The following is a 17,135-nucleotide window of genomic DNA, read 5'->3' on the forward strand; positions in this document are numbered from 1 at the left end:
AATGGACAATGCATAATTTCATATAGTAAGGAAATAGATTTGGTGCCTCTTAAAGATCCTTGGATTGTTCCTTAAGAGATTTTGGAGATAGAAATGCCTCCTGCATATGTTGACCCAAAAAAACTAAGAACAAAGAAGATGAATAGGAGACGTTGAATCAGGGAATCATTTACATCGAGAAAAAATAAGTTTCCTATGTAATACGCTTGGTCACCAAAGAACTACATGTCCTAATTGAAATGCTCCATAATGATTTTAATAGTAAATAGTCTTTTTGTTGGTTTAATTATGAACTTGATAATTTTAGCTCATTTTAGTTGGTGACGTATGTTATTTATTACATAAAATATATTTTTGTTTATGGTGCAACAGTTGTTGTATGTATGGGAACAACTTCAGATGCAACATATTTTATATTTATTGCAATATATGAAAATTAGTTAGAATAATGAATTCTGTTATGGCAGTAGATTAATCTATTACAACAACTTATTCATCTATTGGAAATAATCAAATACATATAGACATCTATTATAGTAGATGTCTAATATGTCTAATTATTTCCAATAGAATCTACATATGTTTCAATAGATGCATTATCTATTGCAGTAGATGACTGATTTATTAGAAATAATCAAACAGTTGTACTCATCTATTCAAATAGATGTAGAAATCTATTGCAATAGGTGTCTAATATGTTTGATCATTTCCAACATAATCTACATATGTTGCAATAGATGTATTATCTATTGCACTAGATGATTCATCTACTGGAAATAATCAAACAGATACATTGCAACAGATGTATTATCAATTGAAGCAGATGATTCATATGTTGGAAATAATCAAACAGATATATATCAGTTGTAATATATGATGAACCTATTGCAACAGATGACTCATATATGTGAAATAATTAAACAGTACATATTTGTTGCTGCAATTGGCTAACCTATTGCAATATATGACTAATCTATTGAAAATAATCAAACAAATATAGACATTTATTGCAATAGATGACTCATCTATTGGAAATAATGAAATAGATATAATTTGTTCTAACCGATGACTAACCTATTGAAATAGATAATTCATCTATCAAAAATAATCAAATAGAAATAGACACCTTGCAATGACCCTCTAGGTTATTTCCTCAATTCTCATGCATTTTTAGAGGAATTTCCCACAGTGGCTACATGTCATTTATGACTTGAAGGAGATTTCAGTTCGGTTATTGAGAATTTTTTTAGGTTTTTAGGCTCATTTTCTATTTTGGAGCTATCACGATTAAGAAATTGGTGTCCCACCAAAACTCCTACTAAACAACCTTGGATGAGAATCCTGGCAGTGCCATAAGCTCCAAAACTTAATCTTAGGCTAGAGAGACCCTTGGTTCAGGTCCCAAGACTTCCAAACTTGTTTTGGGGTGTTTTTTCAGACCCTTTATTTAGTCCCGAGGCTTTCAAACATTTTTATTTATGAGGTTGATGTCTACGAGCCAACTCCATCACACTAACCTCACTAACTTAAGCTGATCCATAAATAATCCATAATGGTAAGAATACGATAAGCCCATAAGGTTCTATTTGAACACGCTAATAGAGATAGTCAAAGCTACAACCAATTTGAATGACCATTGAAACTGATAGTTAGGATTCCAAAGCATAAATTTTAGAACAGACGATCCTCTCCAGAATATCCCACTAGTTAGAGATGAAACCATATTAAGGCCTACTTGTGCACAATACTTCTGCTGAGTAGACAATCCAAAAATTTTGAGAAAACTGTGAACCAAGGCTAAAAGCAGAAGAAACCATCATCAAGTGTTAACGGGCTATCATCTGAACATTAATCTACCACAACTTATCTAAACTGGACAAGACCAATTATGTAGCGAAGGAGTAGGTCTACCTAGCCTATAAATAAATGCTCAATTGATACAAATGTGAAAATGAAGAATACACCCAAGCTCTACACTCACAGCTGAAATCTCAACACTAAGACAAAACAACTCGATCTCAACAATCAAAACCAATCTTGTAGACAGGTTAGCATCTACACTCAAATCTATCATAACACTCAAGCAACCATTCTAAGTCGTCAAATCTAAAATTGATGACGACAAGGCTAAACTAGGGCCAAATACCCAAAATCGACATTACCGTTATAAATCAGGTATATACCCACTAGTTCCTACCTAATCTAGAATTGAACTATAGTTGAGAACCAAAATCACAATTAGGGGTAAACCACAAGCTTAAACCACAAGTAATCAACTCTTTATCTTCTAGGATGCATGAATCATCAAAGCATACAAAAGAACTCGCCAAGGCTGCAACCCATAACAATGATAACCAAAATGCTAACAACTCAGACAAATAAAACCTTAGCCAAAAACTAGTCAATCTAATACTCCACCTTAGCAATGAATTCCCATAGGCACATTACGTCAAGGAGAAGTGCCCACAAAGTCATATTAGACCAAACAAATCCCAAAATGAGGATTTCCTGAATTTTCCTATTTTATTCAAACTTCAACTCAATTAAACCATAAATCACACTATAGCAAAATAAAATAGCAATCACAATATCAATTCCAAGGTTAAGTCACTGCAGAAAAATAAATCAGGCAGAGTTGCCAACTTAATAAGAAGACACAAGAAAGATTAGCTATCTCTACTACTCTTAACATTATGGGAACAAGAACCACATCATGATAAGAATGGAGCAACCAACTCTATCTAATACCAAGATCAAAGCTATCACCAAAAGAAGAAACCAACAAACTAGAAAGACAAGCCCAAGACCTCTAAACATTAATATCAAAACCATTATTGAGTGATGAACAAGCTGAATTAGAACAACAAATCCCAAGATAGTTCATTTCAAAATGGGCTATAGAGTAGGACAACTAATGCTGAAATCTCAGTAAACCAGAAGCCAAACCCTAAAATCCTAAACTTAGAAACGTGCAATATAAATAAATTGCCAACTCAAGAACCATAATAGAACTTAGGAAATTCAACCAACCTTCACTTTATAACCCAATCAACAACTGATATATCCTCACTAATAGAAAAGGAAAATGACCAACCATACCTTTCAAAATGAGGGAAACCATCCAACTAAGCTAGTCTCCTAGGTCAATGATAATAATCGTGAGAAAGGGAATGCTAGCTAGTAATACTAGCCTAGTCATCTATCGAGCAAGGATTGATCACGTCAAATTATGACAATAATAAAGGCAACAGTATCAACATTGGTATAAGAATTAAGCAGTAAAAAAATGAAAATCAATAACAAGTACTACTCTAGGTCCATAAAAAGTCCAATATGCTAAGGTAAATAGGACTCAAACCTAAATACTACACCACTAGGGAAATATCAATACCAATCCACTTTATCCACTATTAAAAGAAACCTTTTACTTTGGAAATCACATAATCATGAACTCTACACCAAGGCACACAATAATTAATATAAATCTACCTAGGCATATAATCATCGATGGGCATGAAATCCCTAATTCAAATCAAACAAAAAGTAAAGGTAGGAAATAAAAAAGCACACCGATCATGATAAAAGTTTAAATTCATAAACTAGATATGCATAAAGGAGTAAAAATTAGAGTGGTTCTAAAGTCGAATTAAGCATCTAAATTATCGCTTATGATACTAAGTGCATTTCCTCTAACTAAGGGCACCATATATCTATGAGACAAATTGAAATAAGCTGAATGACTAATAATCTCACACTGAGAAAACTTTCTTGACAAATGATTGGTCTTTCTGTAGTTATAATAATCCCCTAAAGTGCTAACCTAGCGAGAGACATAGGTTTACCTAGCTAACCAACTGATGTTGGGGACACTCTCTACTAAAATGATTGTCCTCTCTATAATCATAACATATCTCTAGAGCTCTAGGTTGGCAAGGAACTTATGTTGACCAAGTTTAAATAACCAACTCCCATTTGGAGAACTCCCTAGACCAGTAGCCAAACTCGCAAACTCTTGGAATACTTCGAGGTACTATACACACTAATCCAGAATGATCACCAAAGCCTAAATATCTATAAAAAATACTATACAAGGTCTAATAAAAACTCTACCAATTGTAACCCCAACTACAAAATACCCATTATAGTTTGAGATGCTACCTGTGTGCAACTGACAAACTATAAGTAAAGTTGATATATGCTGGGAGGATCTTTACTCTTGAATGAAATACCAATAGATCTATTTTGATGACATGGCCTCTTAATGTCACCTCTATAAGTCTCAATACATAATGTCACTGTGGCCCTTACAAAATCAACAATCTAAAAGAAAAAAGATTTGACCGCTATCAAATACTCCAATGCCAAATAAAGGGAAAGGTTAATCCTCTAATAAATCCATGAACTATCTCATACTATAAAGTATATAACATAGGAGTATGTCTGGTCCACTTAAGAAACCCAATCTCATACTCAAAACCCAATAAGAATCCCTATTAGACATTAATAAACCCAGCTCTAGCTTGAGAATTGCTCAATAAATTGGGCATCATTTCTAGCTACAAGGTATCCAAAAAACTCTTAAAATCCATAATGTTGAATCTTAAAAGGCTTAAGCAGTCATAAACTCTCCCGGAGCCTGGGATGGTACTAAATTCTTAGGCTGATACAAAATATCTTAGATATCTATCTCTAACTCCCTAGTCCAATGCTATGTTAAAGCTCTGGTAACATGCACTAAAGTCCTATCTGTATCTATTTATAACCTCATATTATGCATCTAGAATAGTATAGAGTAAAAAAATGTACTAAAGTTCCATAGAAATACAAATACAAGATAAGGAGTCAGGAATAGATAGCCTTCCAAAGATAAAATACGAACATCTTTTCACGGATCCATAGAAACTTTGAAAAACTTAGCTCTTATATTAACATACTGTAAACCTATATTTGATACGAATTTGTGAATTCCCAAATTCTCACGTCATGATGGAACCTACTATAACCCATCAGTAGGTAAACCAACCCATAATCCAGAACTACTAGTTACAGACTACCAAGGAAAATGAGAGAAAAAATAGAACAAATATAATGAAGGGCCTAAATTATATAAGATAACCCAAAGACATGGTGAAGTTAGTATAAGAGCTTCTAATAAAATAAGAGTACAAGTAGAATACTAACTAAATATACATGCACAACCCATCATAGAATACAACATGGAGATCAATATAATTAACAAGGGGGAGAATAGTAGTACTTTATATACTAGGAGCTCACCCTAAGCCTATTATCCATAGTTGTTCTACATGATGATACCATAATAGCGAGAACCTATACTATGATATGCAGGCTGCAAATAACACCTCAGTTTTTTGGTCCTTGAAAATTTTTGAAATTTTATCCTCACTATCTTAAGATAACTCCCTTAGTGAATCGTAGTAAGTCATGGCGGGTTATAGCAACTCGATCGTAACTTAAGCTAAACAATTAGCTTGGTATTCTGTTCTGAGTACGAGTGTCTCTCAATTAGTCGTTAAAACTTCTTAAGGGTCATACGGACCAAGTAGTAAGGTGTCCAAAAAGTTTGGCCCAAGACACTATCTTTATTATGACTTGAGGACATGAGTTATAAAGACTCATTACAAGTCGTTACGTCCCAATCATAGGTGCCTAGTGTGTCATCCCAAATTGTTGTTGTCTTGAGTATGGGAAGTGGTTATGAGTCATTAAAGTGTGGTTACATGTCAGCGGTATGAATTGTAGCCAGACCTATATGGGGCCTTAGTATTCTATATTGACTACAACTCCTTGTGATGAATTGTAATGTATTCTTACTGGTCGTATTGTGACCCGTTGTCACTAATGACTAAATTTTAGCTTTTAATTTAAGGTCACTTTTGAAAATTCCCTTCTTACCCAATGAAAACCCCACATCCATAAAGAACTTAAAGGGGCTAATTTTATCCCCAATGCACTCAAATACTTCAAAAGCTTTTACAAATTCTCTCAAGTAGCCATACCTAGGGTTTCCAAGAAGTGGGTCATCCAAGGGCTTAAGAGTTGGATTTTTTTTGTGAAACTTGGTACTTCAGGCATGTTACTCTTCCCTCATTGCTAATTTGTAAAGCATATGTTTTAAAGTATTTTTTATGAGATAGTTATGTTGTTTTTGAAATAAAGGTTGAGAGTTTTGAATAGTTATTGATTGATCAATGTTTTCCCATGATTTACATATGATTATTCATACTTTAATTATGGTTTTGAACTTATGGGAGAGTGGGTAAGGTAAATGAACTAAGAAATTAAGATTTTCCCTAAATTTGTGACTTTTGAAGTGGTTATGACCCTAACCCTATACTGTGAAATTGATTTTTAATTATGAGTAATGTTGGAATTAAACTATTCTTGAACTATTGTATTATGAACTTGAATTAAACCTTATGGTATTGTATAATTCCCCAAGCTAATGTAAAATTGAACCAAGAGTTTTGTGAATTCCCCCAAGTGAAGATAATTGGTGTGGCATGTTGATGTTACCTTGCAAGTGTAGTTGATATAACGATACCAATAATGTATGCCTAAATATGTATTGTGGTTCAATGAATAGGATTATGTGGTAAATATTTTTAATTGGGCTTTAATGAAGGTTGTGTAGCTAAGCCGTAAAAGTAGTGATCCCAAGGGACCCACACTAAAAACCGCAGTTGATGATGCGGAGGCCTATATGACTAGGTGGTTTGAGACCTCATATTAATATCAAATGATTGGGAAGTTTGAGTCTCCCACATCTTATTACATGATTTGGGGCTTATGTTATCTTGATATACAGAGAGGTTTCAGTCCTCTATAGTGCATATTTATTTACCCTCTAGTTTGTGTGACCACATGCACCAGGGCCCTACTAATTGGGGAAGAGCTGGGCCCATATAGCCTGTGTGTGCCTTTATATGTTATGATAGTTGATCTACACATTTAAAACTAAAGTTTTAAAGTTCTTGTTATTCCTTGTTCTCAATCTCGGTATGTTATTTATATATATACATATGTATGTATGTATGTATATGCATTTGATTAAGTTCATTAGTTTTGAATGATTTTGAACCATTGATCATGGCATTATGTTATCCTTATCCTTGAGTTACATACTAGTTTTCACCCCCACTAATGGTATCCAGATATTGTATCCCATGCGATTCAGGCACCGAAGCTACTTCTACTTTTCCTACACAAAGTTAGTTCGATCAGCTCGGTTCGTAGTTTCATTGTGTTATGGTGAAATGGTGAGCTTCTATTTCCCACAAGGCCTAGGCATTTTCATTTCTAGATTTCAGTTAATAGTTACTTTTATTACCAATAACGTTATCACTTTCATTCTCATTATCATCTGTCAGAGTTGAGGATATATCCCGACCAAGACTAGTTTTTATTCATTATTTATAAGGCTTTATTTGGATTACTGTGGACTTGGGTGGTGTTGGTCAGTTGTTTTGTCCTATTGTTGGTTATGGATTATAGAAGTATCTTTTATTCTTTAAATTTATCTTTTTATAAGTTTGGAATTCATTCAATAGTAGAAATATAGTGTTCTTTGGTAAGGTGCAATAGGGTTGGTCTCTAATTCATGTTGGACTTGAGATGCTGGTCACAATCAGGCCCTGGTTTGGGTCGTGAAAAATATGGTATTAGAGCCTAGGTTTGGTATTATTAGGTGTCCAACAAAGTTATGTCAACCAGCTCGTTTATGGGTGTGTAGCATGCCATATTTATAAGGGAGAGGCTGCGAGGTGTTTAGGAATATTTCCCTTTCTTGTTGTTCTATTCTGAGTTATAGAGTCTAAGTTTTTGAATTATCTCTAATTCCCGTATGTTTAGTTTTTAGATCATGATTCCTGTAAGATTTGATGCTCATGTAAACCCTTCTATCCATCTAAGGACAATATGGATGGAGCTTATCCTACTCTAGCAGTTCCTACCCACCAGAGGGTCATTGCTTCTGATTAACCTGAGGGATCTCCACTAGTTCCCCTATCCCTCCTCAGGTAGCCTAAGTTAGAATTTCTAATTCTAAGTTTTGCTAGTCGATTCATTTGTTTACAAAGATATATCCTCCTAGACTGAGTGGGTTGCTTTTATTGCTTCATTGTCTGAGGCTACTAGAGTTGGCTAATTTATGTGATTTAGTCCTCCTACAATGATCCTCAAAATTTTATTGATCATATGGAAAAGATCTTTCATGTGATGCGTGCTATCGAAGTAAAGGGTGTAGAGTTTGCTGATTATTAGTTGAAGGAAGTAACATACCAACGGTATGAGGAGTGGGACTAGTCTAGGGGCTGATGATGCTGATTTTAATTTATGAGATAATTTCTCTAGTGCTTTCCTTAATTGCTTCTTTCCTTAGGAGTTGAGGGTGGTGAAGGCTAAGAAATTCATAAATTTAAAGCAAGATAAGATGACAGTAAATGAGTATGCCTTGAATTTTCATCAGCTATCATATTATGCTTTAGATTTAGTGTCTAGCATGAGGGCTAGAATGAGGAAGTTTACCTCTAGGTTCTCTGAGTTGATTTTGCAGAGCAAGGTTTCTTTGTTGAACAAGGATATAGAGATCTCTAGACTTGTGGTTTATATGCAACAAGTGGAAAAAGAATAGAAAAAGCATGCAAAAATGAGTGAAAGGCAGAATAAGAAGTTTTGCTACCCGGACCAGCTTAGAGGTTAGCAATAGAGTTGTAGAGGTGGTGGAAAGCGGTTTAAGAATAAGTGGGAAAATCCTAGTTCCTACTCCATGGGTAGAGCTCATTATCCAAAGCCATCGGGTGATTGTTATCCTCAGTATAATAGTGGGTTTAGAGCACCGGGAGCCCAGCCTCAGGCTAGTGGGGCTCAGTCAACTCTATCATATCCTTCTTGTAGATTTTATGTTCAGGTGCACTATGGTGTTTATGAAGAAGGGAGATTAAAATGTTGCAAATGTGGTTAGATTGGTCATATTCATAGGGATTGTCCTTCTAAGGTTACTTTTGGGTCGAATAAGATTCCTATTGCTACTTCATATGCTCCTGTATCAAAGGGTACTCCTTTTGCTTCTTATTCTGGCACTGATTAGAACTATCTGTAAACTCTTGCCACTCACCCGGATTCTAAGGCATCCCCTATATTATAATTGATATGCTCAAACTCTTCTCTTGTGATGTATATTTTCTACTTGACCTCGGGTCTATACTCTCTTATATGACCCCATATATGGCTATCCATTTTGGTTTCAGATCCTTTTTCTATGTCTACCCCTATGGGTGACTCTATTATGGCTAGAAGATTTATAGGGGTTATGTAACATCCCGACACCTGGTCCTGAGATGTCACATGGTGATCAAGACTACGAGTAGCCTTAAGCTATCCCTGTCTACCTTCTACTAAGTCTAAATCTCTTAATAATGGAAATAAAGATATCAAAATCACATTGAAAGCAGAAACTGTCATAATTTAATATTTGAAAATAATATCTGAAACCTCAATACTAAATAATTTGAATCAAAACTAGCAGTCTGACAAGCCTCTACTACTAATATCTACAGAGCCACTAGGGCAACCCCTAGCTGACTCAGACTATCTGAAAATACTGGATTATCTAAAAAGATAAGCTGTAAATCTGAATAAGTAAGTCCTCAAACTATAAGGACTCACCAACTATCGGTATATAAATAGATATGCTCAAAATCACTCTCGTTGCTGAAACTGAGCACCTGAAGCTACATTATGAGATAATATAGCACATAGACATATATGTGGATCAGTACTTTGAGGATGTACAGAGTATATGGGGGTGAAATGCATACATAAATCGATATATCAATCACCATTATCATTTTTAAAACCATGCATGCTAAATGTAAATAACTAACATAAGCTTGAGTAACTGATAAATTGAAATTTGTAATCATGACTAGTAAAGTATATTGAATAAATCTAGTGAGTCATAACATTTAGTTCTAAAATTTGTACTAGTGATATATCTATAAATCAAGTTGTCTAAGTGTAGGAAGGACTCACTATTATATCTAAAATATAAAAGCTGAAATCTGTAGCTAATATCTTTCTATAAAGCATAATATAAATGAAGTGTTGAGCCTTTACACTTAGTTTTTCTAAAGGCTTTTTCTGTTATTCTTTCCTATTATATTGAAAGCTTACAACTTTAGGATTTCTCTGTTCTGTAGGAAAAATACTTTATCTGAAGGGAGGTTCTTCTAACCGACATAAACCATGTGAGCTAACATGGAGTCCAACGTCTTGTTCCCTTATGGGAAAAACCTCATGATGGGGAGAGGTTTCATACTCTTGCCAAGGAGTATAACCTAATATAAGTGATCATACTGTAATTGTCATCCACATAGAAATGGGAGTAATCTGATAATCAATCCTAACGTTAGCTACGTAGTTCTGTGAAAGATAGGGAATACTAATCCCACACTTCCAGCTCGGTACTAAATACTACTCCCTTTTAATCTGTATGCTCATTCTGTTGGAAATCAATTTTAAAAGCTAGCATAAGGGTTATTACGAAACCAATTATGCATTTATCTAATTCAATCTGTGGATAAAACTAGTATAATTTCTAAAATTTGTAATACATCTGTAAAGTGGATTCCAAATCTTATCTGAGGATCAAAAGATCAAGGTTTTTTGAAAATCTAAAAAATAATCTCATTATAAGATGCTTAAAGCATAATCTTTCTTGAAATCATAACATGTAGTCTTGGGGTTTATAACCCATGCATTAAGTTCATGTCAAAACATCATAATGTATATGCTTAATATTGAGAGTACTTAGAATTCAATTCAAAATCTAAAATTTACTGCCATAGGCATGAAAATATAAAAATAAACATGCAATTCAACTTCATAAACACTTGAAATCTCATAATCTTGCAAATAGAAAATGGGTATAAACCCTAATTCAAAACTCATGTATAATCATTCAAAATCATATAAATTTAAAATAAAAGCTTGGGTTTGGGTACAAGGATGAAAGAGGATCCTTGTTCATAAACCCCACATACATTAATCGATGAAATCTCTAAGAAAGCTTGAAATTGAATCTCTATTTGAGCTTTTGAGGATGACTTCTTGATTATCTTGATTTGGGAATCCTCAATTTTGAGTTTTCTTGGAGAAACAATGGAGGAATTTGATTTCTTAGAATGTAAGCTTTTGAACTTTAGTGTTTTTCTTTTGAGAGAGAATGGATGAAAATAAGAATAAAGTGCTTAGAATAGACTAAATCTTGTGTTTTCCACGAATTGGGGGCTTAGGAATTGACCAAACTACCCCTCTTAAACTTTAATCGGGACTGGGAAAAGTTAACAAAATCTCAATGTAACATGCCACCATGATACGCCACTATTGCGATGGCTCATTGGAATTGGACAATTGGGAACTAGACATTCTACGCAATGCGGAGCTATCGAGGTAAGCCATTTTAGCCATCACCGCGATGCCCCACCATCATGGTGAGCCACTGGAAATTGATAATTGGAAACTAGGGATTCTCTGCGATGCGGTCTTATCGTGTAGGCCCATTTGAATTTGACAAATAGGAATTTAACCTTCACTGCGATGCGGTGATTGCCCAGATGGCGTACAACTTTACTAAAAATGCCATAACTTCTCAACCGAGCATCGGATTTGGGAGAAATTGGTATCGATGGAAAGTTTATTCAATTATCTACACAATAAAGGGTCTAAATCTAGAAAATTTCATGCATAACAAAGGTTATTAATTTTTGAAGCTAACCCTTGACATTCTAGGCACGAAATTAAGCTAGAAAAAGTATGGGGTATTATAATATATCCCCCTTGAGAACATTCGTCCTCGAATGTGGCTAGTTAAGTTGAAAAAATACTGAGGAATCTAAGGATATAATCTATCATACACAACTGAAATAACTATATGAGTGAATCTAAAGCATACTAACCTACTGAACTAATCTACGAGTGCATGGGTTTACATGAAAATAGCTACATGGCTGAATCTGAGACTGGAAAAGAGCTGAATAAATGAAGATTATTACCTTTGGCTGAATCTGAGTTTGTGGAGAAGAGATGAGGATACTTGGTACGTCTGTCTATTTCTGCTTCCCAAGTAGAACCCTCAACGGACTGATTTCGACATAGAAAGTTTACCAATGGAAATTCTTTGTTCCTCAGTATATGGATCGGATGATCAAGATATCTACTGGAACTTCTTAATAGGAGAGGCTGTTCTGAATATCTGTACTTTCTAGAGGAACTATAACGGCTGAATCATCCATGTATTTCTTAAACAAGGACACATGGAATACTGAATAAACTGTGCATAAATTTGCTGGTAGCTCAAGATAATACGTCACCTTCCCAACACGACTTAAAATTTGAAATGGGGCCTACATATCAGGGACTAATCTTTTCTTTTTTGCCAAATCTCTTCACCCCTTTCATGGGTGAAAATTTCAAATACACAAGATCATCAATCTTGAACTCAAGATCTCTTCTTCTTATATCTACATAAGATTTCTGTTGACTCTAGGCTACTTTCAATCTCCCTCAAATCAACCAAACTTTCTCCATGGCCTCAAAGACCATGTCTAGCCCAATCAAAGCAGCCTCACCCACTTCAAACCAACCAACCGATGATCTATATCTCTGCCCATAAAGAAATTCAAATGAAGCTATCTGAATACTATCATGATAGCTGTTATTATAAGCGAACTTAATATAATGGCAAATACTCATCCAAACTACCCTTGAAATCAAGAACACATGTCCTTTAGAGTTTGAATGGTTATTTCTGCCTGACCATCTGTCTGTGAATGAAAAGTTGAACTAAGATGAACTTGGGTACCAAGACCCTTCTAAAACGTTTTCCACAAATGAGAGGTAAACTGGGTACTCCTATCTGAAATGATAGATAAACAAACTTCATGCAATCTGACTAACTCTCTGATATACAACTTAACATAATCTTCAGTTGTGTAGGACGTGTGAACTGGCATGAAATATGCTAACTTAGTAAATCTTTCTAGAATAATCCAAATCGAATCATGCTGACAACACGAATAGAGTAATCCAGTCACTAAGTCCATATTCACCTCTTTCCACCTCCAAGTGGGAATAGCAAATTCTTGCAACGTACCACCATGACTTTGGTGCTCTACTTTAACTTGTTGACAAGTTGCACATTTGGGTACGAACTATGCTATATCTTTCTTCATACCACTCTACCAATAGAGTTCCCACAAGTTGCGTTACATCTTGGTGGCTTCTGGATGAATAGAATAACGTGCACTATGCACTTTCACCATAATTTGTTGCCTAAAATCATCAATACATGGAACACACAATCTACTCTGGTATCTTAAAACACCATCTCCCCCTTAGGATAAAACCTCTACCTATTTTTTCTTTATCTAACTCCTTTAGTTTGACCAAACTAGAATCCTTATCTTGATTTTCTTGCACTTCCAAAACTAGAGAAGATTCGAAACTACTCTGAACCCAAACATTCCCTTCAGCTGAATCAACCAATCTCAGGACCAATCTAGCTAACTGGTGAACTTCTAGAACTAACTCTTTCTTATCATTCTCCACATGAGCAACACTACCCATAGGCAATCTACTAGAGCATCTTCCACTATATTAGCCTTTTCAGGATGATACAACACACTCATGGCATAATATTTTAAGAACTCTACCCATCATCTCTGACAAAGAGTTAACTCCAACTGAGTAAACACATACTGCAAACTTTTGTAATCTGTAAACACATCAACATGCACCCCATAAAGATAGTATCGCCAGATTTTCAAAGCAAACGGAACAACAGCTAATTCAAGATCATGGGTAGGGTAATTCTTTTTATGAGGCTTAAGATGTCTAGAGGTGTAGGCTATAACCTTACCTCTCTGCATCAACACACAACCCAAACCAATTCTAGAGGCATCACAATACACTATGAAACCATCTGTACCATCAAATAATGCTAAAACTGAGGTTGAAGTGAGTCGAGTCTTCAACTCCTGAAAACACTTCTCGCAGGAATTTGGCCACTTGAACTTAACTTTTTATTGGGTCAATCTAGACATAGGAGATCCAATAGACAAGAAACCCTCAATGAAATGTCTATAATAGCCAGCTAAACCCAAAAAACTTCTAATGTCTGGTGGAGAGATAGGTTTAAGCCAATTTCTTACTGCTTCTATCTTTTAGGGATCAACTCTAACACCCTCACTGGAAATGATATGATTAAAGAAAGGTACTGAACTTAGACAAAATTCACATTTATTGAATTTGGCGAATAACTGGTGATCTCTAAGATTTTGCAATACAATTCTAACGTGATCTTCATGATCATTCTTACTACGAGAATTGACAAGAATATTATCGATAAATACTATGAAAAACATATCCAGATACTATTTGAACACTCTGTTCATCAAATCCATGAAGGTTGCTGGGGCATTTGTTAGCCCAAAAGACATAACAAGAAACTCAAAATGACCATAATGGGTTTTTAAAGATGTCTTTGGAATATCACACTCCCTTACTCTAAGCTGATGATAGACGGATCTAAGGTCTATCTTGGAGAAGTAACTTGCACCTTGGAGCTGATCAAATAAGTCATCAATTCTAGGAAGAGGATATTTCTTTTTGCCTATAACTTTATTTAGCTGAAAATAGTCAATACACATATGCAAAGAACTATCTTTCTTTCGCATGAAAAGGATGGGAGTACCCTATAGAGAAACACTAGGCCTTATGAGACCTTTGTCTATATGATCTTTGAGCTACTTTTTTAACTCTTTAAGCTCAGTTGTAGCCATACGATATAGAGGAATAGAGATAGGCTAAGTATCTGGAAGAAGGTCAATTTTGAATTCTATTTCTCTATCAGGAGGTACCGCTGGCAAATTTTCAAGAAAGATATCAGGAAACTCATTGACTACACTAACTGACTGAATTGTTGGAGTCTCAGATTTAGTGTATTTTACTTGAACTACATGATAGATACACCCTTTGGAAATTAATTTCCTACTTTAAGATAGGATATGAAATGACTTTTGGGAGACACTGAATTTCCTCCCCACTTAAAGACTGGCTCATTTGGAAACTAAAACTTCATCACTGACGTCCGACAATCTATGGATGCATAATAGGAATAGAGCCAATCCATGCCAACAATAAGATCAAAGTCAACCATATCCAACTCTATTATGTCTACTAACATAATTTTTTGAAAGACAGTGATAGAACACTTTCTATAGATTTGTTTGGCAACAATTGACTCACCCACTGAAGTAGAAACCAAGAAGGGCTCAGGGATTTGTTCAAGACTTATTTCAAAATTAACTGTGACCAATGGGGTCACATAATCAAAATTCCAACCAAGGTCTAACAACACATAAACATCAAGGTAAAAGACACGAAGGATACCAGTAACATCTGATGAATTTTTTTGCTCCTAACAGAGTGGTATAGCATAAAACTGATTCTGGCACTGACCATCATCGGTACTGATGATGCACCCTGAGAAGAAGTTGGGCGACCTAGAGGATCTTGTGCACTAGCAGACTGAGTCTTCGGATAAATATCTTTGTGCCCCTGCTTAAAATGTGGACACTCTCTATTTCCATTACCCAATTTACCATAACCATAACTACCTTTCTATCCCAACATACACTCACCAAGATGATTCTTACCATACTTAGCACATAGAGGATAACTGGGTCTTCCACTCACACTATTCTAAGATCTGGACATAAAAGACTTAACCCACTACTCCTGCCTAGCTCTGGGAGTGGGAGCATTAGTTAAAAAGGGTGCTGGCATGAATGAATAATTCTAAAACTATGAATGATTCTCCCATGAGACCTAGCTTGGCCGTACTCAAACTTCCCTATCCTAGCCCTCTTATTACTTTTATCTCTTCCCTTCAACTTCTCTACCTCAATCAGTTAGGCATAAATTATCAATCTAGTAAGATCTATATCTCCAATAATCATCCCAGTCCTACATTCTTTGACTACCAAGCTAGACACTCCAGTAACAAACTCTTAATTGTCCTAGGATCAGCCATCATATTAGGGACATACTTAGACAACTCGTTGAACTTAAGGTAGTACTCCTTCACTATCATTGAACCCTGCCTTAGGTTCACAAACTCTTTTATCTTAGCTTCTCTCATTTCATGCAGAAAGAATCTATCTAGAGAAGCATTCTAAAACACTTGCCAAATCTGGGAGCTGCATTCTCACCTATACCATTCTTCCGCATGACCACCCAATTGTATGCTACATCCTTCAATCTATAGGATACCAACTCTACAATCTCTTCTTTAGAAATATGCATAATTAGGGTGATTTTTTTCACCTCATCTAAATAAAGTTATGGGTCCTCACCTGCTTTCAACCCAAAGAACTCTAGCAGGTTCATTCTCATAAGATCTCTGGTTTTGGCTATGGCTAAATCACCATTCTGCTAAAGTGGGACTGTAACCAGATGGTTTCCCTGAATATTAGAAATCACTGCCTGGGCCAATGCTTGAAAGACAACACTAAACTCAGTATGGGATAGATTCTCATTCAGAGGATCGGCAGGTTGGGCTGGCTGGTTATTATTTCTACAGGCATTAGCTTGATGAGGAGGCATATTTAACTATCATGTAAAAGCACAAATTAAAAGCAGATAGAGATACTGTAAACATGATAGATCATAAAAGAAATAGATGATTTTCTATAAATGTCCTATAGATGTTTGGTCATAAATGAGGCGCACCTCAAAATCATGATCAAGACTTGATGTAACGCGGCCTATCTGACTCTTTAGGACACTTAAAATCTTGTCTATGATACCAAGTTTGTAATACCCTAAAACCTAGTCTCGAAACATCACACGGTGCTTAAGACTATGAGTAGACTTAAGCTAATCTTGTCTACCTTCTACTAAGTCTGAATCTCATAATAAACAAAATATAGATATCAAATTCATACTGAATGTAGAAGCTGTCTGAATTTAATATCTAAAAATAATATCTAAAACCTCAATACAAAATAATTTGAATCAAAACTAGCATTCTAACAAGACTCTACTACTAATAT

The sequence above is a fragment of the Capsicum annuum genome, chromosome 12 (genome assembly GCF_002878395.1).
Source record: "Capsicum annuum cultivar UCD-10X-F1 chromosome 12, UCD10Xv1.1, whole genome shotgun sequence".
In the NCBI taxonomy this organism is placed as follows: domain Eukaryota; kingdom Viridiplantae; phylum Streptophyta; class Magnoliopsida; order Solanales; family Solanaceae; genus Capsicum; species Capsicum annuum.